This window comes from Pseudorca crassidens, chromosome 14 (assembly GCF_039906515.1).
Source record: "Pseudorca crassidens isolate mPseCra1 chromosome 14, mPseCra1.hap1, whole genome shotgun sequence".
In the NCBI taxonomy this organism is placed as follows: domain Eukaryota; kingdom Metazoa; phylum Chordata; class Mammalia; order Artiodactyla; family Delphinidae; genus Pseudorca; species Pseudorca crassidens.
In genome coordinates this window covers 43023893-43047167 of record NC_090309.1, presented here as the reverse complement: position 1 = coordinate 43047167, position 23275 = coordinate 43023893, and the positions used below count along the sequence as shown (strand labels likewise).

At 37.7% G+C, this 23275-nt stretch overlaps 1 long non-coding RNA gene across 1 annotated transcript in view; it reads right to left on the bottom strand.

The window, feature by feature from the left end:
* The window catches only part of LOC137205659 (uncharacterized), a 472268-nt gene that overhangs the window by 307790 nt on the left and 141203 nt on the right, over positions 1-23275 (bottom strand). Inside the window, exon 2 of the long non-coding RNA XR_010934243.1 lies at positions 20810-20897. This is a non-coding gene — a long non-coding RNA (uncharacterized lncRNA). The remainder of the gene's footprint in view (positions 1-20809; positions 20898-23275) is intronic.

Here is a 23275-nt window from a genome sequence, read left to right as displayed (position 1 = left end):
AAAATGTAATTAGTTGGAGAATCCAAATAAAAGGCCATTCTTAGCTATCAGTCAAAAGATGGAGAGGAAGAGAAGACGAAGAAGAGAAGAGAGGTCTTCTGAGGAAACACGGAAAAATAGGACTACACGTGAGTCAATGCTTTATGGTTATAGGAGACTACGTTTCTTTACTAGTAAGCTAGAGTTTTAAACAGCTGAACACTTTAAGACCATGTGTGTTTACTTTTTCTCTCCTTGTAGGCAAACACAACAAAACAAAACGTTCCTTCTTTGTAAAATAAATTCTAACCTTGAGCTTTCGTGATGTTTTACAGAAGGCAATGAGAGTTGACAGAGTTAAAATATACTAGTCAGAGATTTTCGAGACTCAAAAGTAATTGTTCCTTTGGGAATGGTACCTCCTAAAGGAACCAGCATTTAATTGGAAACAGAACATGCCATTGTTAAAGGTACAACAGACCTACTCCTCTAGGCATGCGCGCTCAAGTGCTATTCGCACGTACTTAGCAGGCTCTCTGGTGAGCTATGTGTGGCCCTGTACCTGCCTTCTTTCCTCCCTTGGCATGTACTTGAGCTATAATTTTGTCATTAAAATTTAAACACCTACATGTCATGTTCATGATGATAGCTCCTTTATTTCCAGGCTTACTGGGTGACAGAAAGTAGGTCTTCAAATAGTGAAACTAAGGCATAATATTGATTATTTCATATGCAAACCTTAGCCTTTTCTTTCCAGCAAGATTCATATGTTTTGCAAAGGGAAGTCCTGTAGACTTTGGTGGTCACTGGCAGAAGATCAATCAAAAAGAAACAAGGATATTTAAATGGCAGCAAACCAATAGCAGGTGAGGTTTCTGTTATCTGTTGAGGTTTTTTGTTTGTTTGTTTGTTTGTTTTAGGGAGGAATTACGAGCAAGGAGCAAAGAAAAGACCCAGTCTTATTAAACTTTAAAGTTTGGACTGAGATCACGGAATCTCAGTCACATAACCCTGTTTCCCCTTGTTTCAGATATCTATTGCTGCTTAACAACTGTTCCAAAAATTGCTGGAGTAAAACTATAAGCATTTTATTACGCTCACAATTTTGTGGGTCAGGAATCTGCATAAGGCACAGTGTGGAATGGCTCATCTTTGCTGCACAACGTCTGGGGCCTCAGCTAAGGTGGCCTGGAAGAGTGCTGTTGGCTGGGACTGCTCAGTTGGGGTCTTGGTTCAGCCTGGTGAGTAGCTTCATTGATTCTTTTCCACTCTGTGCCTGCTGGCACTGAAATGTCTACAACGGCTTCTTTACTCGCGTGTTTGATGCCTACACTGGGTGGTTGGAACAGCTAGGACTATCTGTGTATCTTTCTCTATATGGCTTGTCCACATGGCTAGCTTGATCTTCCCACAGCATGGCAATCTCAGGTAAGTGGGATGTCTTACATAGAGGCTGGCTTCCCCAAGAACAAACATTCTAAGAGCGGTTTGACCTAGACTTAGACATTCTAGAACATCACGTCTATCCCCAATCTATTGGTCAATCAAGTCATTAAGAAAAGATCAGATTCAAGAAGATGCACATCTCAAAAGGAAAAGTAAGACATGCAGCCATCTTCAATATACCATAGCCCCTCCTCATAGTATAATCCCATATCATTTTTAAAATTTTACTACATTCTTTTGTTTAAAAATTTTTAAAAAGGTAGAAGAAAAAGGTGTGGTATAATAAAACCAAAAGATTCATTATCTTCCTTTTTAAGGATGTTCGCACCCTGGTGGTTCCTATTCAAATGGGAAAAATATAATTAGTGGTAAGCTTGGTTGTCTACTCAACATGTTTATTTTTTGAGACAGAAGTATAAATACCATACAATGCGAAATCGAGTGTATAAATCTGGCATTTTTAAAAAATTTTATTTATTTTTTTATACAGCAGGTTCTTATTAGTCTTCCATTTTATACACATCAGTGTATACAGGTCAATCCCAATCGCCCAATTCATCACACCACCACCACCACCACCCGCCGCTTCCCCCCTCGCCCCCCGCTGCTTTCCCACCCTTGGTGTCTGTACGTCTGTCCTCTACATCTGTCTCAATTTCTGCCCTGCAAACCAGTTCATCTGTACCATTTTTCTAGGTTCCACATATATGTGTTAATATATGATATTTGTTTTTCTCTTTCTGACTTACTTCACTCTGTATGACAGTCTCTAGGTCCATCAACGTCTCAACAAATGACCCAATTTCGCTCCTTTTGATGGCTGAGTAATATTCCATTGTATATATGTACCACATCTCCTTTATCCATTCGTCGATGGGCATTTAGCTTGCTTCCATGACCTGGTTATTGTAAATAGTGCTGTAATGAACACTGGGGAGCATGTGTCTTTTTGAATTATGATTTTCTCTGGGTATATGCCCAGTAGTGGGATTGCTGGATCATATGATAATTCTACTTTTAGATTTTTAAGGAACCTCCATACTGTTCTCCATAGTGGCTGTATCAATTTACATTCCCACCAACAGTGCAAGAGGGTTCCGTTTTCTCCACACCCTCTCCAGCATTTGTTGTTTGTAGATTTTCTGATGATGCCCATTCTAATTGGTGTGAGGTGATAGATACCTCATTGTAGTTTTGATTGGCATTTCTCTAATAATTAGTGATGTTGAGCAGCTTTTCATGTGCTTCTTGGCCATCTGTATGTCTTCTTTGGAGAAATGTCTATTTAGGTCTTCTGCCCATTTTTGGATTGGGTTGTTTTTTTTTTTAATATTGAGCTGCTTGAGTTGTTTATATATTTTAGAGATTAATCCTTTGTCCATTGACTCATTTGCAAATATTTTCTCCCATTCTGAGAGTTGTCTTTTCGTCTTGTTTGTAGTTTCTTTTGCTTTGCAAAAGCTTTTAAGTTTCATTAGGTCCCACTTATTTTTTTTTTTATTTCCATTACTCTAGGAGGTGGAAAAATCAGGCATATTTTAATCCACCTAAAATGTAAAGTTTTTTTCCTAGGGTAATTGCGACCTTCCAACTTTCTATGTTTTTCCTCATTCAAAACACTCTGGGCTTATCCAGTAAAAGGGTCTGAAATTTCCTCTTGTAGGATTTATCTAAATGTGCTGTGATTAAAGGGGTTGTATCTCAAATGTGTTCTCAGTCAACTGTATCTCTGAATTTTGCAATTTGGGTCTTATGAACTCTTACAATAAGTAAAAGCTTGCATGGAAATTATACTTATTGAGCTTTTAGTCTGTGCCAGGAAATATTTTAAGCACTTAATACCTATTAACTTATTTAAATCTCAAAATGGCCCTAGGAGGTGAATAGTGGTATTATCTCCATTTAACAAATAAGATATCTAAAACACAGCAAAGACCTTGCCCAAGATCACAAAGCCAACAAGAATAGCTCCGGGATTCAAATTCAGATAGCTAGCTTCACCCATTGTTCCAACCACCATGGTATACTGTGTAAGCTGTCTGAGTATTCCCCAGTTATAGCTGGAGATAAAATTACTTTACCTGATTTCTCTAACTGTGATGTGTTCCTCTGTACCTAAAATTCTGAGAGACGAATCTTTTACAGAAAATATAAACTAGAGAAATAAATATACTATGGGGTACATTTTATATTGTTTTTAAGTTAGGGAGTATTAAGACACGTATTGGTCATCTGTAATTGAAGCCACTTGACCTGGATCTAGCCTGCTGGACATCAGGGGCCCACTCAGGCTAGATACTGTAACTTACATTCAGTTTCTCCAAACAATGGAGTATAATCCTCAGAAACAAGTGTCAAGGATTTTAAGAGTCTATACTTTCTGTTGACATATACACACAACAGAACGCAGGGGTCACTATGGAGCTAAGAGTACAGGTTGATTTTGACCATTTCCAGTGTGTCCCTGTATGAATCCCAGTTACCATTAGTAGACCATGCATATAGAAGGGCAACTATCAAATGGATGATTTTTATAGAAAATTAATAACGCTTAATCATATACAGTTCTAGATAACAGGATAATGGCGGTATCAGCTTGGGCCTTTGAGTAGGTACTGAAGTATATGTCATCTCCCCTACTGAGAAGATATAAGAAAAAGGAACAATGAAGAGTGACAATCAGGAAAACCACATCCAGACAGACATCTGCCGAAGACTGAATGGGACACCAGAGACGTGTAAACACAGGGCATGAAGAGTAGTAAGGGGGAATAATTAACTCTCAGATGTAGACGTTTTGAGAACAACAGGAAGGTTCTCTACCATCAGCTTGTCTATTATCATTTGCCACATCATCATAAAGCAAGCGTGGGGTTTTCCCAAAGTCCATAGGCTCTTGTAATTAATTGCTCTGGAAATACATCCTCAGAGGGTCCTGTGGGGCAGCTGAGAAATGACAGCAGTGGTGACACCATCTTTAGTGGCAACCTCAGAACAAGGTCATTCTACTTCAGAAGCCTAATCTTAGTCATCAGAAATGTTTATTTCTGGTGAGTTATTTTCCTTGAACAGGAAACCAGATCTAAATACCTAGGATCCTCTCCCTCTGGGTCAAAAAGCCTGTGGATAAAATAACTCTCTAACATCCCTTTTTGAGATAGGAGTTCTCCTTTTTCTAATTTTCTCCCTGAGCTTGAGCCTTCTTGCTGTATGCCTTCTCCCTGAGCTTCAAAACTTTCATAATCAAGTCTTATCTACTCAGTTGAAGAGTAAATAGGGGCTTAAACTCACCTATTATAAATTCAGTTTATACTTGAATCCTAGAAGCTGGAGCCTCTTTGGGGAACATAAGTGGGTAGAATACATATATTTCGCTTTGTGCCTTTTATTTTCTGAGTTTAAAAAATATTTATTACTTTTTATACTACCTCATATTAGCTTCTCTATGATAACTTGAACCATTTTCTTTGCCCTTTCATCAAAGCCAATGGGCATTGCAAATTATCATTGTACTACTGCGTCAGTAATAGCCATAGAGTTTTAAAAAGCATTATTAAAGGAACTAATCTGAATGCACATCAACTACTTTTCTCATTTGAATAATACAGCCATGTAATTTTTTAAACTGTATTAAAAATGCCTAGTTTAAATTACAGAATACAGTTCCATTTATGAAGCTTTAATGTGGGTTTCTGCAGCAAGGATTTGTTTAATTTTTGTTTTGATAATGCTTCCAAAACAAATTAGAAATGAAAATAATTAATAAACAATTTTTTTCCTTTTTTTTTTTTTTTTTTGCATTACGCGGGCCTCTCACTGCTGTGGCCTCTCCCGTTGCGGAGCACAGGTTCTGGACACACAGGCTCAGTGGCCATGGCTCACGCGCCCAGCCGCTCCGCGGCATGTGGGATCTTCCCGGACCGGGGCACAAACCCGCGTCCCCTGCATCGGCAGGCAGACTCTCAACCACTGTGCCACCAGGGAAGCCCAATAAACAAATTCTTAACCAAGATTTTAATTCTACGTGCTGATGGAATTGTCTTAAAAATTATTATATTTCAAACACTATCACAATTTTCCATGCAGTCTAGTTAGAGCAGAGAGGGAGAACTAGTCTCTTTTCTCCATTACTCCAACTATCCCCAAATAGAGGAAGACAATAGTAACTAACACGTAGTTGCTTAAATTAGATGAGCAGCACCATGCCCTGTGCTATAAATTATCTTATTTAATCTTCCAAACAATTCTGAAATTAAGGTATTATTATTTGCACTTCTCTCTGCCTTGTACTCACCTACTTGTTACCACTATATGCATCCCAAGTTTGAACTCTCCTCGGAAGACACCAGGTTGATAGGGAATGTTTTGAGGCTTTGTTGTGATATGACCAGAGCTACGCTTCAGGAATATAAATCTGAGAGTCAATAACCGATGCACTTTAAAGTGTGGAAATTGTTAGATAGAAAGCCCAGCAAAAGTCATTGCAGTAGCTCAGTAATGACATAATGAGCCCAGCATCTCTGGGAGAGGGAAGAAAAGAAAGGAACCAGTGGCAAATGAATTGTGGAGGAATTAGTGCCTGGACCTGAGGCGCTTGTTAAAGAGAGGTAGCTAGATGAATGGACTTTGTAATGAAAGGTGAGAGTGTTAACAGAAATAGTGCAGATGAGTTAGACAGAAGAGGATGGTGAGACTTCTCTTAGATATGTTGGTTTAAAGTCCTAGTAAAACCTGCAGTAGAAACGCCTGACTCTCCTTTTTGACCAGAAGACTGAAATGAAAACACTGTGTTATTTATAAAAGCAAATCAGGGAAGAACAAAGGGAAAGACCAAAAAGAGGGGAGAGAGGAGACGTGGGTGACAGGGAAGTGTTTCCTACTTTACTATGTACAAGGGAAGGTTCTCCATCTTTTCTGTACTGTCATAGTATCTGTTGTTCAAAAAGAAAAAAAGCGATGTGACTTTACCAAAACACCCAATAGGATGGCCCTTTCAACAAATCAAATGAATAATTAAAACTCTCTGGAAACCACAGAGGGGCACAGACCACTTCTCATCACTTACTTTAATTACATACTTTCAAGTCACCTCAAAATAAAGAAAGAAGAAAGAGGAGGGAAGAAGGGAGGGAGGGAAGGAAAAAAAAGGAGGAAATAAAACAACAGAAAAGAAATAAAAACCTGTTTTTCTTTGGCTTTGCTGTTAAGTAGATGGCAAATAGGATCCGTTAACTCTTGTGAAGTTAACAGTAGAGCTTATTAGAAAGCACATAATTTGCATATTTCCTTCTGATATGTGTAGATATCTAATTTTGCAGTACACAAACTTATTTTTTTACGTTTTCTACTATTTGATATTCAGTGTGATTCTGAAATGGGCAAAGTTACTTGATCATAATTCAAAATCTGTTTTTAACACTTCACTTTATAAGATACCTATAGGGTAGTAAGATCCCTTGACTGCTGCCTAGAACTTTCCCACACAGAAAGTTACCTACTCAGAAAAAAGCAGCCCCCAGCTTCATCAGTCTTCTTTCTTCCCAGGATCCTCTGTGACTATTAGAAATGCTTTTAGAATTTGGTTTCTTAGAAGAACAATACTGCTCTTTCCCATACAAAATAAAGATTTCTAATGATCTGTTTTCTTTGGTAGGGTGTATACCTTAGAATTAAATTACTAGCTCCTGGAGCCATTTTGAAACTCTGTCAAATATTAACATTCTGAGATTGGTGAACAACCACATATATTTATCAAGCAGCCGTCAATCCCTTTGCACACTCCTAAGCACGATGATGTGATAAAGAAAGATCATTCGATTCAATTTTGCAATTCTTTGTCTGCCTGGGTTTCCCAATATAAATTTAATATTGATTATATAGGCACTAAAATGAGATTAAAATGAAGTAAAGACCAGAGTAATTATGCAGAAAACTTACACCTCAAATGCAGGTGTTTCAGGCAAAAGCGAGAGCGGTTTTTTATTCTGAGAAGGTTCAGTGTTTTGTTTTGTTTTTTTGTGGAAGTGATCCAAGAATACGCTCGACTTTTCTGCATACCACCTGAGTGCCTATCTCATTGGTGGGCTCATTCAATTACTCAGGTGTTTTCCTAAAATATGAACTCCCCTCACAAAAAAAACAGAGTGGCAGGATGGAATTTAAATACTTGTTTCTTCCTCTGAGAAAGTCCTTTCTCTGTGTAGGTAACACAGGGAATGGTGGAAAGAGCATCAGTACTGTAATGTTTTAAAAACTGAATATTAATCCCAGCTCTGCCCTACAAGCAGTTTGTCATTCCTTATCTACTCAGCAAACACGTGTTCAGCACCTGTTACGTTGAAGTAGAAGGTGGTGTGTTCAGCACTGGAGGTGGGAAGGTGTAAAGGCAATTCTTACCTTTAGGAGAGATGGACATGCACTTGTGTACTATTCACCGTGCTGAGTGTTATAGTGAAGATATACACACAAAGCCACAGGAATGCCATAAAGCCCCTAAATGATTCTCCCTGAGGTAAGAGGGAACATTTGGGCTGAGATCTGAAACGTGAGGAAAGGCCTTAACATCTTCACTTTCATCATCTATAAAATGAGAGGCATGTGTTTCTCCTCAACTGTTTCAAAGGGGTTGTTCTGTGTAACACACAAGTCAAGGGACCTAGTCCGAGGTCTGGCACTGAGTAGGTTCCTCAGTAACTCTCCTTTTCGCGAACCTGGCTGAGAAGCCTCTGGGTTTAGTTCACTTACTCATTTTCTGTAGATTTCTCCTATCTGAAATGGACTTTGATAAGTCCAAAAGAGAAATCTGTTTCCCTGATTTTTGCTTTGAGTTTTTCTAGTTGGCATGTATACCTCTTTTACCCCCGCCCGCCCCCCCACTTGACTGTAAGTTACTCCAGACCAAGCCCATGCCATGTGCTTCCTCAGTATCTCCCTTACTGCTTAGCACGATGCCTGTATACAACTGGAGCTTGATTAGTGCTCACGGAGGAAGGAAAGCAGGGGCAGGCATGTAGTTTGTTCTCAAATTATACTGAACTGGATCAACTAGCTGAACAGAAGTAAATACCAAACAACAGCAACAAATGTTCCAAAGCTGAAAACATTTTATGACCAGCAAATAGTAACACTCAGCCTGAAAAACTAATTCTCTGTTTACTGCCATTTTTGCTACAACTGGGATCTTTAAAAGTCAGGCTTATTAGCACACAGGTTTACAATTAAGCTTTGAGCTCTGAGCCTTGTAATGCCCTGTCATTTTACCTCTAGGGATTTATGTCTGATTCTAGTTAGTAAGTGCCCCTAGGACAGAATGACAGAGCCATTTGTGTTTTCACCAGCAGATGATGGTGATGATATTATTATTTCCACAATCAGTATGGTGATGGTTGTTTGAAACTCATCATGTATAATAGAGAAAAAAAGAAAGGAATTAATATTTGAAAATTCAGTGTATTGTGTTTAGCATCATTGTTGCCATTTTTATGGCAAGTGCTTTGACATTTAAGTGAGTTCCCATTTACAATATTGCCACCATAATCTCCTCATTTTGTAATTGCTTTTGGATACTTATAAGGTTTAATTTCTGATATTACGTCTCAATAAAAAAGAACTCATGTATTAGATTTATGGAAAATTATCCGGGGGATTTTAGATTGTTATTTTAATGTTGGAAGAGCGCAATACAACAATAGGTCTTATTGTTAGCAGCTGTATTCAGCATGAGTTACATAAATTTCTTGGGATATACAGCCATGGGGGATAATTGCATTCTGGGGGTAGCAAGTCCTGTCTTGGGGTTGTAGAATAAATGCATAATAAAGTATTCTGAAATAAGCATCTTATCTGACTATTCCTAAGAGACCCTCTGCCTCTGGGGTAGATATAGGATGTTTGCCCCAGTGCACTTTCCTCAAATCTGAAGTGCTGACAAGAGAGCACCTCTCAAGTGTGGGCTTTTTCACTAGCTGGCGTGATGTCAGTCAACTAAGGAATACATTTCAAAGGGCAGCAAAATCAAGGCACTGCCATCTGACAGCTTTGTTTCCACGTGATTGATTGGCCAGGAGATCAACAAGGCAGAGATCAGACATGATCTAAACATTCAGCTGTAGGACTTGGTGTTTAGGAAAAGGGAACATTTCTTCTGTTTGGCCAATGAATTGGAAGCCAGTACAGAGCTAGGTTTTTTTCCTCCTTTCAAGAACATTCTTAAATTAACACTATGGTGATTTTGAGCAGTCTTAACAAACCTACATCTTTCTTCCAACTGAAACCTTTCTGCTTCATCATCCGTACCCAATGCAAAAAACTGTTTCCAAACCTCTGCAACCCTATAGGGTTCTCCTGAGGATGTCTTCCTCATCTGTTGGATCTAGTGATCAACACTTAGCTATATCCCAGGCCTAATATTACCCTAACTTACAAAAAGCTGAGTTAGTTGGTACTTAGCTTTTTCTGGATAATAAAATGTGAGTTCTGAGGACACCAGAAAAATAATGAGTTGAAGGCAGAAGTGTGAATAAGATGATTTTTTTCTTCTTGCGTAGTTCTGCAGTAAGTCCTACAGAAATAATGTTCCCTGTAGTCTGGCTTCCTCTACATGATAATCTGTCTACTCAGTTCTAGAAATAGGAATGCTATGGATCAAACAAGTTATGTAAATACGTCTTCGCTTTAAATGTTGAGAAACTAAATTTAACAAACTTTGAGAGGGAAGAGGAGGTATGGGATATGATTAATTGAAGGAATGTTCCTAAATAAATAAAAATCAAGTAATTATTTGCTTCAAACAGGATAACCTAAGCAATTGGGGAGCCTGTACCATGAGGGATTTCAATAAATCTAACCTTAGCTTTGTTTACCTAACTTGAGCATTTTGTCCATGTTAGACATTAGAAGAAATCTAGCAAGACAATGGAAGAAATCACATACTGTTGCCCGTTAACAGTTTTCAAACAGCCTCAGAGTTTTAAAAATCATTCCTGCTTTTCAGTTAATATTTTGAGGATTATTAAGTATAATCTCTTGATAATCTATTCAATAATTTACATGTAGATCATAGTAAAAATGTTCTGCAACTACCGTTGACACCGGGAATCTTCACGTTTCAGTGAATAACTAAAGAAAAACCCTGCAGCTTTCAGCTGTCAGTTCAGAGGAAGTTTCCTTGAGTTTCTGAGGCCGTCAGACTACTATCTCCTCTGCCTGACCATTTCTATAGCAGCTTTGTTGTGTTTTATGATGCTAGTCTCACCCCCTTGAGACCAGCAATAGGGAAGGTACAATAGATGCATTATTTGTATTGTTTGGTTTTGTATGAGACACACATTGGGAAACCACTACTTCATGGAACAGCATTTGCAGGAGGTCTCCAGGGGGCACCTCTTACCAATCTCGCTGTCTCAACCCAAGGCTGAATGACAATAAAGAGTGGGAAAAATTAAAAGGAAAGGTGCTTTAATTGAACCTGTATTTGTGGAAATGTGATATAAACCTAGAAAACACCTTTCTTAGTTCCTGGAATGAGAAAGAGGGCTTCTCCAGAGACTGTCTGCAATGACAACCAAATCATTACAGGCTAAAACAAATGCCCCCCATTAGCTGAAGATGTACTTCAAAATTCTTCTTTGAGAAAATGCTTATTCTTCCATTGGCAAATAAAATAAGGTAATGGAAAATTTTTAAAAAATAAATAGAGAAGATCTAAAACAGGAGTCAACAAACTTTCTCAGTAAAGGGCTTTGCAGGGCATATGGTCTCTGTTGCAACTACTCAACTCTGCCATTGCAGTGTGAAGAGAGCCACTGAAAATAACATGAGCAAATGGGCATGGCTATGTTTCAATAAAACTTTATTTATAAAAACGGGCTGCATTTGACCCAGGGAGCTATAGTTTACTGACTGCTAATCTAAAGTATTTCCCAATCCAGCTACTCATTCTAACGTTGAGGAAAGTCTAAAGTAATGAAGTGCGTTGTCAGATCTAAAATCCAGGTCTTCTGAAGTCTTGCCCCACCTCACCCCACCTCCGCCACTGTCACTATGCTCTCATGTCAGACGTTGCTTGCAAAACCGGGAAGTTAACATGGAACACCTGGCAGGGCCAGTGCCTCAGAGGATTTATTCCCCCAGAACCACATGAGGAAAGTCATCCTCTGCCCAGCTGCTACCAAAATGACTTGCAGCTTAGGTATGGTGGGGAAAAAATATTGGATTTGGAATCAAAAGTTGAATTTGATTTTGCACGATCATGGTCTTATTCACCAACTATGCGTACTCAGGCAAGTCGGGATGTTCATGGCTTTCATTTTCCTTATCTCTAAGAGTCAATATTTAACTCAATAGGAATCTTGTCAGGATCAAATGAGAAAATTTGCCTAAATATCCTTTATTAACTACAAAGGACTAAACAAATGTGACCTATGTCAATATATCAATAAAATACTGAGTTAAATGAATGGCTGCCTTCAGGTAAGCCGTGATCAATGGATTATATGATGGGCTGTGATGGGCAAACACAAGTCCCATGTGTGCATAAAACCACCTGATTTGACTCTACTTCAGGACCTCCAGATTATATCTCCTAGTCTTGATAAGTACACTTGTAAATGTACTATTAAAAATGTAATAAATTGTACATATATCCCATCATAGGAGGGTGTCAGAATAGAATCCTGATTTTTTTAAAAACTACTAAAATGATATACTCCGTTAGGCTAAAGAGTAAGCAGCCTTTTTATATTTGAAAGAAAGCCTGTCACTGTGCCTCTCGACTTGAGACACAAACTAGTTCTAAATTCACAAATTACTCGTTGAACCAGGGTATGCAGGAAACTTCCCAGAGATGGGCTGATAAAAATTCCCTAATGCTGCTGGCTCCTCACAGATTCACATTTGCTTCTCTAAAATCAAGTCCAAACCAGGGCATGGCTCACTTCCTCGAGAGGTGTTCTATAAGGACACTGTGCAGTAGTAAGAGAAAGAACAGCATTGCTGTATGATCTGTTTGTGGTTGTCTCTTTCTGCTGAGCACAATAACTTGCTTTAGGAAGCATTCTAGAATCTACCGATTTGTTCGTTTTAAAGCAACAGTCTGTTTAGAGCTACGCTACTATTATTTTAGTTCTGTAACACCAAAAAAAAAGACATAGAATCTATTATAATTTAAAACAAAACTCTTTTTGAAGAAATATTCTTACTGCCCATGGCTCCGAATAGTATTTATGAAATCTTTTGGCCTAAACATTATGGGTCGCTGCAATTCTGAAAGCCACTCAACTCCCAGCCTGACCCGATCAAGGTCAGTCTAGAGGCACCCTCTGTATGTAAAAGTCTCTGAGGATGGCAGAGTGCTGATAGGGAGAAAGGAAGGAGTGGAAGGAAAAGCAGAAAAGACACCGATGACATTGTATATTCACTCAAGCACAGCAAGGACTGTAAGACAGGACACAAATTCATGGAACCGCATATAACAAACTGGGAGTTAAGAGCTCTGGTCAATTCCCAAATACATCAATACCATAATGTTCTGGGTGCCTTTGTGTAAGTCACTTTATTCTCTGAGTCTCTGTTTCCTCCCACTTACTTCTAGAGGGTATGAATCGCATACCCAATTTCCTCTCTTTACTGTTTTATGAATTCATGATTCCAGGTGTTTTCATAGGGATTTCGTAGAATGGATTACAGGAAGTAAAATGGAGAGGTTCTCCTCTGCATATCACAGTGTGCTAACAGTGCTTAGGCTTACTTACCTGAGTTTTGCCTTATAATGCAGTCTCTTCTTTAACATAGACCTTTGGCTATATAATGACTCGAACACGTGAGAGTTGAGAGTTGTCTTTCTTATGGTTACTTTCACTCCAAAGAAGAGAGAACCCCTTCTTGGTACCTAGAACTATGTCCCCACTTCTCCCATCTCTGATGGAATACTCTAGGTAAAATCCTGTGTGTGCTATGATTGCCTATGCAGTGGGGATAGCACACAAAGTACTGAACTTGGAAAATCATGAACCTGGAAACGTAGTTCATGAAAAACATGACAGTTTATACTTAGAACTATAACTTTATATCTTACAGATGACAGACTACTCAGATGAAATCCCTCTTTATATCAATGAAGAAAATAACAGATGATATATATAGACTTACGCTAGTTATTACATAATCTAAATACTTGGAAACTGGAAGAGAATCATCATCAAGCAACCCTCATAGATCAGTGGTTCTCAACTCTGATAGCACAGTAAGATCATGCTTTAATTTTTAAAGTGACCAGGCTCCCTCCCCTAACAATTAAATCAGTACCTTGTTCTAAAAACAGATGCAAGGAAAACATGTGTAGACACCTCACTTTTCATACACAAGTCTTCCTTCCTTCATTAGCACATATTCCAATACAGGAATAAATTTTAATTCATTTTTCAAGTTTTCATTGAAGTATAAGGAGCACGGGAGGACTCGGCCTCTAGCAATTGTCATCTTTGGAAGGATGATGTTGCCTGAAAAAAGGCAGTCATGGAAGCTGCTCCAGGTAGCCTCTGAGACCTCTGGAGACCTCTCACTTCTCACTAACTCGTGTTTTACCATCTGCAAAGAGAAGGCAACGTTTGCCTCTTACCACCCCAGAAGAATGATCTGAGTAAAATTATAATGAACTATGTGAGTTCCTAGGAGTCCTTTTCAAAGAAAGGTATGAAGTAAAATTAAGATATCATGTTAGCTACGGTGGTTGTCACTACTACTGTTACTTCACTGTTGTACTACAATATCGCTGTCACTCTGTTAATGATCTTCTTGGGACCAAAAGTGACAGGTGTAAAGTGATATTTTTTAACGTCATACTTGCTTTGTCTTGTAAAGAAAAGTCTAAGAGGACCTCAGAGAAGGCCAAAAATATAGTATTCTTGTAAGCCAAGTCCCTATAACCTCAGATCAAATGTACACATTCATGATTTCAGTTTCTCCACCCCTTCAATTACCATGCCTCTTCATTCAAATACAATGTAAATCTTCAGCTGATGTGAATAGTGTTATAAAACACTGGAGGGGCTCTCTTAGAGCATTCAATTGTGTCAGTCTTTCCTGAATCCAGCCTTCCTGAATAACAGAAGTATTTCTATCTTACTTCTAGAGGACAAGCTCCATTTCACATGTCTCTTGCAGATTCCTGTAATATGTGCACAGTAGTAAATGTTGCTGTGCCATTGAAGGACCCTGTATCCAGAGTCTGAAGCCCTTTTTCCTTATAAGTGCAATGAGAGAAACTAAATTAACTGAGGTCTACGTCCTTCTACTTCAATTACATATATAATTATTTCCAAAAAAACCAATAGGACGCTTTTTAAAAAGCTGAACTATGTGACTGTAAAATTCAATTTGAAGAACAAAGCAAATATTGTCGGCCTAAATAGCAAAGAAATCTTTGAATAGTTTAAAAGTATGTATGGGAGCATGGAGGTCTTCCCCTGCCAAATATTAAGACATATGATTAACTTACAACAATTATAGGTATTTTCACTCTGGCTCAAGAGTCACACAATGGGATAGAACAGAAGGTACAAAAACCAACTTAGGTTTATGAAAGACTCAGTGAGAAAATGATCAAGTTAGGGACTACTATTGTGATTGAAATTTTTATCCATTTCTAATTGTTACTCATAGTATATAGAAAATATCTTTGTATTCTTTACACTAAATTGCTGACTGGCCATGCTATTTAATTCATTATTATTTTCTAATAGTTTTTCAATTGATTAACTTTTGGTTTCCAGGTCAACAAATCTATTGCTTGCACATGCTATGGTTATCTCCTTTTATTTAAACATACTTATTAGTAGGAGTATTAGTCCTGGTTTTAGTATTCTTATGCATTGAGTAGAACTTCCACAATTATGATGGATAATGGAGGTGACAGCATCCTTCTGACTTTTCTACTAAGTGGATGTTGGCTGTTAGTTTTAAATACATATTCTTTTTTTTTTTTTTTTTTTCCGGTACGCGGGCCTCTCACTGTTGTGGCCTCTCCTGTTGCGGAGCACAGGCTCCGGATGCGCGAGCTCAGCAGCCATGGCTCACGGGCCCAGCCGCTCGGCGGCATGTGGGATCTTCCCGGACCGGGACACGAACCCATGTCCCCTGCACTGGCAGGCGGACTCTCAACCACTGCACCACCAGGGAAGCCCTAAATACATATTCTTGATTGTGTAAAAGAGGCACCATATGTCTAGATTATTGAATGTGTATTTTGATTCATGAATATGCGCTGCATTTATAAATGCCTCTTCTTCATTTACTGGAGGATTTTCACACGTTTTTTTCGTATGATATGATGTGACGAATCATGATTATAGATCATATCCTTAAATTTACTAAACTGTACTTGGTATAGTTTTTGTTTAAAATAATCAGAACCTGATAACACTGTGTTTCACATTTTGGCATCTTTAGACATAAATGAAATTGGTTTATGGTTTGTTTTTGTGTTATTCTTGTCAGGTGTCAGTCAAAGTATTAAGTAGTCTATTTTTAAAATTGGTACTATGGCTATTACCCGGTTGAACAGGCAATCAAACAGGTAAACTATATTATCCAAATCCACTTGAGTTGGAAAGTTACAGTTCAGCTGTTAGGACTATTGAATGCAATGAATAAGTACATATTTTAGTTTTTAGTTTTCTTTGTGCAGATTAAAACAACTTTGAGAACCACAGCTGTGTCAACATAACATCAAACCAATTTGTGTATTTGAAAATTAAAACTTTGTCATTCAGATTATCAGCTATATGCATAATACATATAGACAAGGAAAATTTGATTTTCTTTTTCATTTATTAAATTACTGACGGAATGTTTAGACTCCATGAAAAAACTCAAAGCAGAACAAATTTTGGTAAAAATTGACATCTTATAAGAACAAAATTTCTGCGGAATAGAAATTAATAGTCTTTTTTCAAATGTTGACCACTGGGAAATAGTAGGAAATACATGGGACATGGAGTTAAAAGATCTGGGCTCAAGTTAAAACTGCAAACTAGTTGTAGGAAACAAAAACAATACGGAAAAATCAGTTGCATTTCTATATACTAATGATGAACAACCCAAAAGAAAATTAGAAAACAATCTCATTTATAGTAGCATCTAAAAGAACAAAATACTTAGGAATAACTTAACCAAGGAGACAAAAGATGTACACTGAAAAATATAATATATTGCAGAGTGAAATTTAAAAAGACATCAATAAATATAAATATAGCCTGTGTTCATGAATTGGAAGACAATATTGTTTAGATGTCAATACTACTGAAAATCTATACATTTAATGCAATCTCTATCAGAATCCCAATGACATTTTTTTTGCAGAAATAGATAAATGCAACCTAAAACTCATGGAATCTCAAAGGACCTCAAACAGTCAAAACAATTTTGAAAATGAACAAAACTGGAAGTTGCATACTTCCACATTTCAAAACTTCCAACAAAGCTACAGTAATCAATAAAGTGTAGCGCTGGCATAAGGACAGGCATATAGACCAATAAATAGAATGCAGAGCTCAGAAATAAACCATCACATACATGGTCAAATAATTTTCAACAAGGGTGCCAAGACTGCTCAATGGGGAAAAGATAGTCTTTTCAACAAATAGTGTTAGGAAAACTGGATATCTACATGCAAAAGAATGAAGTTGGACCCTTACCTTACACTATACACAAAAATTAACTCACAATAGATCAAACTCCTAAACGTAAAAACTAATACTATAAAACTCTTAGAAGAAAGTATAGGGAAAAGCTTCATGACATTGGGTTTGGCAGTAATTTCTTGGATACGACAGTAAAACCACAGGCAATGAAAGAAAAAAAACATAAATTAGACTTAATCAAAATTTTTTTTTAATTTTGTGCATCAAGGGACACTATCAACAGAGTAAAAGAGAAAATAATTGCAAATCATGTATCTGATAAGGGATTAATATCCAGAATGTATAAAGAACTCATACAACTCAACAACAACAAAAGAAAACCCAATTAAGAATAGTTAAAGGACTTGAACAGACATTTATCCAAAGAAGATATATAGATGGCCAATAAGCACATGAAAAGATGCTGAACTCCACTAATCATTAGGGAAATGCAAATCAAAACCCCAATGAGATATCTCATATGTATTAGGCAAGGAAGGAAGGAAGGAAGGGAAGGAGGGAGGGAGGGAGAGAGGGAGGGAATAATAAGAGTTGACAAGGATGTGGAGAAATTAGAGCCTTTGTGCTTTGCTGGTGGGCATGTTAAATGGTGCCACCACTGTGAAAAACAGAGTGGTGATTCCTCAAAAAAAATTAAACATGGAATTACTATATGATTCAGCAACCCTCCTGGGTATATACCTAAGATAACTGAAAGCAGTAACTTGAACAGATATTTGTACCATAGCAGCGCTATTCACAAGAGCCGAAAGGTGGAAACATACCAAATGTCCATCAAGGGATGAATAGATAAACCAAATGTGGTATATTCATACAATGGAATATCACTCAGCCTTAAACATGAATGAAATTCTACCACAAGCTATAATATGAATGAACTTTGAAGACATCAGGCTAAGTGAAATAATCTAGACACAAAAAGACAAATATTGAACAATTTCACTAATATGAGGTACCTAGAATACTCTAATTCATAGAGATAAGAAAATAAAAAGATGGTTGTCAAGGGCTGGAGGAAAGGGGAAATAGGTGTTATTGCTTAATGGGTACAGAGTTTCAGTTTGAAGAAAAAGTTCTGGAGATGGACAAGAGTGATGGTTGCTCAACAATGTGAATGTACTTAATGCCACTGAACTTCACACCTAAAAATGGTTAAAATGATAAATTTTATATTATGTGTATTTTACCACACACACAAAACTACTCTAAGTTACTTGAGACCAGGGATTATGTCTCATTTCCCTCTATATAAAACTGTCCACACAACAGGGCCTCTGGCATCAGATGGAGCAGGGCTTGAAACCCAGCTTTTTCACTTACTGTCTATCGGACTAATTATTAGTAATTTCTCAAAGTCTCTGTTTCCATACCTATACAATGACAGCTATAATAGTATCTACCTTTTGAGTTGAAATGAAAAATAAATGAGCAATGCATTTTTTTAAAAAACCCACAATTATGGTGCTGACAAATGATAGGTATTAAATAACTGTTCACTGTTACTCATATTCTAGAGTCAGCACTATAGCTGACACAGTTCTCACCTCTGATACCACTTGTATTTTCTGTCTGTGAAGTGGGGTCTACATAGCCTCCATCACAGACTTGCCATGATGCTTAACTGAGATCATGAAAAAGCGCTTGTAAATTACAGGACTATATAAAAATAAGATATTTCACTGCATAATGATAAAATACATTAGAAAGTAAAGTGAGAAATGGTGTTAAAAAATACTTGCATTTGCCACAAAGAACATTTTTCAACGTTGATTTCAAATGTAAAAACACATTGCCAAAGGAAAATATACAGAGACATCCAAATCTGGAGTAACAATATTCAGGTTCCCCAGACATATATAAAAAGACTGTTCACACACACAAAATAAACACATATTTCATGGCGGCACTTACACTCATGAAAAATAAGCCAAATACCTATCATTCTGAAATGGCTCTTTATGTCACACCTCATGACCAAGGAAAAGCTACCTTCCACGTGTGTTCTGGTCTGTTCGCATACTCAGCCTCAATAAGATTTTCTTGAAAAAGCCAAAGCCCTCACGGTGGAGTGAAACCAGATGCTGAGGGATCCACTGAGGGCAGCGGGTTTTCCAAGGGAGTATTTTGGGAAGTTTCCCTGTACCTGGAGGAAAGAGCTGGCAAGAAGAGCCAATGCTGCACGTGCACCTTCTTCTCCAAGGCAGCAGAGGGCACTCCAACTCCATGAGAGACAAGACACTCTCCCTTCCTGGCCTGACTGAAAGAATGAACTCCAGACGGGCAGAGCCCCTCTGTTCCCACCACGAAATTCCACTGAAAACATATTCCATTCCCTAAGAATGGTCAGCACACTCAAAATAAGTAAACGGAGCCTCGGTGAAGGGAAATTGCGGGGCCCACCAGACAGCAGGCTCCCGCAGGGCTTACCAGCTCCTCCCACACCTCTTATGTTCCAAGGAGAGTTGAAAATGTCCGTGGCAGGAATCGTGAAGGAGCAACCAATAACTCCCACAGTTCATAAGCCCGAAACAAGTTTCACTTAGGAATATTAAGTTACAGCCAAGGAGCATCGAGCCAGCAGCCTGGACAAGCATTCCCACCCATTTGCAATAAAAGTCACACAGGTGAGGGGGATAGGATGGGGGGGGTGGAAAGGGGGGCTCATGGCACACTGTCAGGAAAGGTTTAGGCAACACATACAAAAGCAGTGACCCTACTAGCTCTGACCAGAATAAACAGTCATCTTCCTTAAAACGGGTAGAAATTTCTGAGGCTAACTCCCATTGTGCAAAGAAACTCTGCCACCTTCTCATGTGGTGTGCTGAAAAATTGTAAAACAACCTAAAAATATAAGAGGAAAGGTTTCATAACGTTGCTGCTCTTTTCTCCTTGACCCTATTATTCAGTTAGTTAGTCAAGTGGCTCTAATTTAATTAAGAGAAAAACCCCAAATAAAATGTTTCTGTCAGATTCTCCTCATTCCATTCACATTGCTTAGGAGCCCAGATAATTCTCTATAAAGGAATCCAGTGAGGACTTCCTTTTCTCTCTGTTTTCTACGCGCCCTGGCCTATCCCCATTTTCCTCATCCTATATTTGTCATCGAATCTTCAGTCAATATGATATGCATTCTTTCCAGATCAGGCAAGCATCACAAAGAAATAAAACCACCATCCAGATTTGAATCTACAAGAACGAATATGCCATTAAAGTCACCTTGCCTCCATGGCTTTGGCAAAACTGGTGAAATTCACACTGAAGGAAACTTATCATAATGCCCTTCCTCAGGCAATTTAACAAGCTTCAGAAAATGGGACGCGTGCGGACTACGTAATAGATTGTTAGCTCGCGCTAGGCAATCACTATGCCTTGTGTGTCTTGATAGCAAGTGGCAGGCCCTCCAATGGGCCTTAAAATGATCAAAACCAGGTTCAAATCCTGGCTCTGGTACTTTTTTACTTATGTTACCTAGAGTGTTTTACTTAACTCCTCTGAGCTTTCATATTCTCAGATACAAAAATAAAAACAGGAACAATCTGGGAGTGTTGAAAGGATATATATTTCATATTCATATTTCAACAACAACCCTGGGTGCTCAGTCAACAGGACATTCTTCTTTGGACTAAAACGATGAGTTAAATGATATGCAAACTTTCTAAAACTCAGATTTGACAAATGTTACTTACATTTAAAGCACGTGCATGTTTCTGGCCTAGGAGAAGTTCAAATTCTTCATTTAACTGTCTCCGTATCAGGATACACAATGTCAGCAAACTTCATAGGTGGGGGAAAAAAAAGAAGAGATATATTTAGCTACAAATTATTGCCCTTTTTCCTGAAAATTCCAGAAAAGGCTTCTTCTGTCTACTCGAAAAATTTTCTGCTGTCTCTGAAAATGGACAAACAGACCTAAGGAAGACTGACAAAGGAACAACCTGACTTAAGATTTGTGTCGGGCTTCCCTGGTGGCGCAGTGGTTGGGAGTCCGCCTGCCGATGCAGGGGACACGGGTTCGTGCCCAGGTCTGGGAGGATCCCACATGCCGCGGAGCGGCTGGGCCCGTGAGCCATGGCCGCTGGGCCTGCGCGTCCGGAGCCCGTGCTCCGCGGCGGGAGAGGCCACAGCAGTGAGATGCCCGCATACCGCCAAAAAAAAAAAAAAAAAGATTTGTGTCGAAGGCTTTGGTGCAATCCTCTCAGCATTTCTAAATCACACTGCACATCTAGGTTTCTTTCCAAATAGTATATTGATTACTTGCAGCCAAATTGTGGTCTTTCAAACAGCATGTTCCTTTATCATCACAGAACCAGCAGTTTCAGATTCCATAATTGAGAGCTACATAGTTTACAGGAATTGATATTCAGAATAAGACTTTTTAGTTTGAAGCTGAATAATGATAGATGTGTGGAGACTGGTTGCTTGCTGGGAAAAAATAGTACATTTCAAGTTTCCATAGTCTTGCCAGGGGAAACAGCACCTTGTGTATTCTTTCAGGAGAGAAAAATATTTCCATCTATCACACCAGTTTAGAAGACCTAATTCTAGAAATGTCATGGTGATAGTTTCTTCTTTTCTGGGGATGGCAACTCAAGACTAAACAAACAATTGTAAATTCACCTCCTCATTCCAGCAAAATCATTTGTTCCATATTATATACAGCACTGTTATTCTCTCATTAATGGTCAATTTTTGAATTAGGAAAAAGTGTACAGAGAGAATGTATCACCCAATTTTCCATGATAGGTCATGATATACTTGCTGTATCCTTCTAAATAAAATGAAAGCAAATGCAGATTTCTTGGCCATATTTACTACTTTTTTAAGTACAGGTCAACTGACATTCATTAATTTTATTTCATCTATATTATTTGGAAAATATCATTAATGATATATCTGCTTTATTCCTTGCTTAAAAAATACATATTTCAAGCTTTTATTCAAACATAAATCCTGAAGTTAGTCTTAAATTTGCATATCTGGAGATATATTTTAAAAATAATAAGCTCTCTACTTAACTGATTATGGTATAAACATCTCTTACCCTGCCCTCCTTTTTTTTTTTAAGAGAGCTTCTCAAATTTAGTGATTTTTAATCAAAATAGACTTTCTGATTCACATCTCATTAAATATGAGTTTGAAAGAAAGGACAGAAGTATTTTATGCAAAGTTCTGGAATGTGTAGAACCTGAGAGACTGCTCCCATAGCAGCTCCCGGAGCAAAATGTTACCAGTCAGTTTAGTAAGACATAAATTGCTTACCTATGGTACCAGAACTCTAAAGGAAAAGTCCTGTTCTCTCAGATAAGAATGTGTGTAGAGAATGACTACTACTTATGACACAGGAAATAGCTCAGTTTACTGGTTCTACATGCATGTGTTATTTTAAAAAGCATGATTTCCAACATTTATTATAATATAATGTGATTAAAATTGGGGGTAGCTTCTCTATGATGCCTTTTGAGACTACATCAATCTAACCTTTCTCCCTTTCTTCTCTCAAGTTCTATAATGGGGTATCATGCAGTTTGGCATTTCAAATTTCTTTCTAACTATTGATATATATCGATCTATACTTACAAAGAGTACGTATTCTTTATGGACACAACAGACCCACAAAATTATTCTCTCTCTCTAAATATATATATATTTAATATATATATACACACACATACATATAACTATTATATATGTATATATATTTATATATATATTTATGGAGATATATATATATATATATATATATATATATATATATATATATATAGTTTCTTAAAAAGTGACAAACATAGAATAGGAACTCCAAAACCATTTTTTTCAAAATAAATTGTTTTAGGAAATTTTATTGACTACAAACAAGACCTCCTGAAATCACAGTGATTCTGTGATCATATTAATATAAAGAAATCATGAAAAGTAATTTGCAAGCTACAGTCCTTTAACCACAATTATTTTTTCACTTCTCAGCCTACACAGAGTCACACACACTCACACGCACATTAAGACAGAAAAGGGGATCACCTTGCTTTCCTAACAAATCCTGAAAAGAGTAATTTTACAAATTTTAAAATTATAATTACTTGAGTATAATTATAAATTTTTGATGATGGCTCTGATGAAGTCTATAAAACTATCTAGGTGATAATCTTGAAACC